The sequence below is a fragment of the Helianthus annuus genome, chromosome 6, assembly GCF_002127325.2.
Source record: "Helianthus annuus cultivar XRQ/B chromosome 6, HanXRQr2.0-SUNRISE, whole genome shotgun sequence".
Taxonomy (NCBI): Eukaryota; Viridiplantae; Streptophyta; class Magnoliopsida; order Asterales; family Asteraceae; genus Helianthus; species Helianthus annuus.
The window spans coordinates 142,407,199-142,411,155 of NC_035438.2; positions in this window are offsets into that span (position 1 = coordinate 142,407,199).

The window sequence follows — 3,957 nt, forward strand, 5'->3', positions numbered from 1 at the left end:
TTACTGAAACAAATGAGGGTACTTTTCTTTCACTGTGGACTCTACCTCCCACGTGTACCGGGGACCTCTACGGGCATCCCATTTAACCTTTACAATTGGTACATATTTTCTTCGAAGCTTCTTAACCTGTCGATCCTCGATTGACACAGGTTTTTCAACAAACTTCAAGCTCTCTTTTATGTGTACATATGTATGTGGTATGACTAGTGATTCATCAGCGAAGCACTTCTTCAGATTGCAGACGTGGAAAACGTTGTGAATACCTCTGAGCTCTTCAGTTAAGTTTAACTTATAGGCAACTGATCCGATACGTTCGATGATCTCGAATGGTCCTATGTATCTCGGGCTTAACTTTCCTTTCTTACCAAATCGCATCACTCCCTTCCAGGGTGATACTTTAAGCAGTACTTTGTCACCTACCTCGAAGTTAAAAGGTTTACGCTTCAAATATGCGTAGCTTTTCTGCCTATCTCGGGCAGCTTTCAGACGGTCATGAATCTGGACAATCTTGTCCGTCGTTTCAAAGATTATTTCTGGTCCTGTCAACTGGACATCTCCAACTTCCGCCCAACAAACGGGCGTTCTGCACTGTGACAACTCGAGTTTCCGTGATTCCACTTTCGCATTTATTGCACGTTCACTGTTTGTTTAGTTGCTTACTTACACAATTTGTTTGTGTTGTAACTGTATACGCTGTGATTTGATAAAGTGTATTGTGATTGTTGCATGGTTATGTGTTATTTTACGAATGATTTGACAAATACATGAACTTGGTGATGAAACTGTAAATTATATGTGGTGTGTGTGTTTTGTGTAAAGGATGATACTTAGGGGTGTTTAGTGGTAATAATGAAAATAAAACAAAACCCCTTAACCCTAATCATTCTCACCAATTTCAATCATACGGAACTTCAAATCATTCTCTCTACAATCATTTCTCTCATCATTCTTGGCTACACAAGTTCTCTTGCATCAATCTTGATCTTCCAATCCATCTAGAATCAATCTAAGGTAAACGTTTAATGATTATTTGTTGTTAATCCTTGATTATTTGATTCATGCATACCCTAGCTCTCCAAACAATGGTTCTGTGTTTATTGATCATTCTGATTGTTGTGAAATAGTTTATGAACAGTTGTGTAATCACTTGCCTGATGTTAAGATACCTGATATGTTAGAATTGTTTGATTGTTGATTTGATTACAGCATTGCCAATGTATGAAAATTAGGGTTTTTGATCGTAAACGTAACTGTTCCATTGAAACTCTGTAAAATGTTTTGGAATTCACGCATGTGATAACTCGGAGTTAAGTGTCAGGACTTTGTGAAGTCACAAAGTCCGAGTTTTGATTGAATGCTTGGTCCGAACTTTATATATAATGAAGGGTCCGAATTTTATAAATGATAAATGGTCCGACTTTTGATGCCTTGTAATGGTCCGAACTTTGTAATGCTTGTAATGGTCCGAACTCTATGATAATGTGTGGTGTCCGAACTTTTGTAAGGGGAAAGCATGGTCCGAACTTTTGTAAGGGGAAAGCATGGTCCGACTTTCATTAGGGGAGTTTGGTCCAACTTTTGCAAGGGGATGTTTGGTCCGACTTTGATAAGGGGGTGTTCGGGTCCGAGCTTTTGATTGTGTAGGGTCCGAATTTTAGTGATGCTTGCATGATCCGAATTTTGTTAATGCTTGAAAGGTCCGAGTTTATTGTAAACACCAGCATTAGACTTAATGTTAACACTAGGGATCTGAGTTTACTTATAATACCAAGTTCAAAACCCTGTATGAGGAACACTTTGCATGCTACTGTATGTTACTGTATATTACTGTATATAACTGTATGTTACTGTATGTTACTGGATGATACTGTATGTATGAACAATCTATGTCATGTCATTCTGTACACAATTATCACACGGAACACAGTTGTTTGGACGTCAAGGAATTGTAAACCCTAATTGAACGTAAACACTTACATCGAGTTTATGTGCCATGTACCCTAGGTCGTGTGTAACGGACCTAACCATTAATTAACACTAGAAGCACAATAACAAACTGAGCAAACCAAGGTGAGTTCACACCCTTACTAAGGCATGGGATTCCCGGGGTAGGGAATGGGATTGGATGATTATCTGTATTTACGTTGTTGTTGGGAATTATGAATTACTGACCTCGGTTGGGAAAGGTCACTTATAGATACTGCTAGACTAGTGATACATGGGGAAGCCCCCACTACTCTTCGCACACATGCCTGTAATGGCCGCGATACTGATACTGATCTTCGCACACATGCCTGGAATGGCCGCGATACTGATACTAAACTTCGCACACATGCCTGGAGGGCCGCGATACAAATAAAACTAGTCTACAATACATGGGAAACCCCCACTAATCTTCGCAAACATGCCTGGAGGGCCGCGATGTAATTATAACAATACATGGGTTACTAAACAAACAAACGTTTTACGATATGAACACTATTACTAACAACCCACTGTGAACTCGCTCAACTAGTTGTTGACTCTCTGTTACATGCCTTGCATGTCGTTAGGTACACTTGGAGCTTGCACTAGGAGGCGCGGTCGTTGTGGACAAGGATCGTGAATGTTTGATTAAACTATTTTGACATTACATATTCATACTTATGTTAGGTTTTTACTTTTATGCTTCCGCTAAACATTGATATTACACTTATGTTTCGATCACCTTTCATATTGGTTTGGTTGAATTACATTTACTTTTACTTATTACTTACATGTTCAATATGATTGGTGGCTTGATCCTGGTCAGTCACGCCTCCAAGCGGTGGTACTCCGCGTGTGGATTTTTGGGGGTGTGACATGCACTTTCTACCGTACAAGGCCTCAAAAGGCGCAGCCTTAATGCTGGTATGATAGCTGTTGTTATACGAGAACTCGATCAATGGCAGGTGGCTGTCCCAACTACCACCCAAATCAATCACACACACACGAAGCATGTCTTCCAAAGTTTGGATTGTACGCTTACTCTGCCCGTCCGTCTGAGGATGGTAAGCCGTACTGAAGTTTAAGCGCGTGCCCAAAGATTGTTGGAAACTTTTCCAAAAATGTGACGTGTATCTAGTATCTCTGTCAGAGATAATAGACACAGGCACGCCATGTAGAGATACAATCTTATCTATGTATAATTGGGCTAGCATGTCGGAGCTATAAGTCTCCTTAATGGGCAGGAAATGTGCTGACTTAGTCAGCCTATCAACTATCACCCATATTGTATCATTTCCTTTCCTTGTCTTCGGCAACTTGGTGATGAAATCCATCGTCACCATTTCCCACTTCCATGTGGGAAGTTCAGGCTGTTGTAGCAAACCTGACGGCTTCTGATGTTCAGCCTTGACTTGCGCACATGTCAAACATTTAGCTACATAGGTAGCTATAGACTTCTTCAAGCCTATCCACCAAAAGTTCGCCTTCAAATCCTGGTACATTTTGTCAGCTCCAGGATGAATGGAGTATTTGGAACTATGGGCTTCCTGGAGGATAACATCTCGAAGTCGGAGACTGGAACCCATATTCGTCCATTTAACCTTAGAATTCTGTCCTTTCCATAGGATAACTGTTCTTCAGTTACTCCTAGCTTTTCATTAGGATAGTTAGCTTCTAGTACAACTTCTTTCTGTGCAGCTAACAGCTTTTCATTCAAACTATTCTTTATCTCAATGCTCTTGGCATTGATTCTTATAGGTTTCACCCTTTCCTTTCGACTCAAGGCATCGGCGACTACGTTCGCCTTGCCAGGATGGTATCTTATCTCACAATCATAGTCATTCAAAGTCTCCATCCATCGTCGCTGTCTCATGTTTAAATCCTTTTGGTTAAACAGATGCTGGAGGCTCTTGTGATCAGAATAGATCACACACTTGATGCCATGTAAATAGTGCCTCCAAAGCTTTAGTGCGAATACAACGGCACCCAACT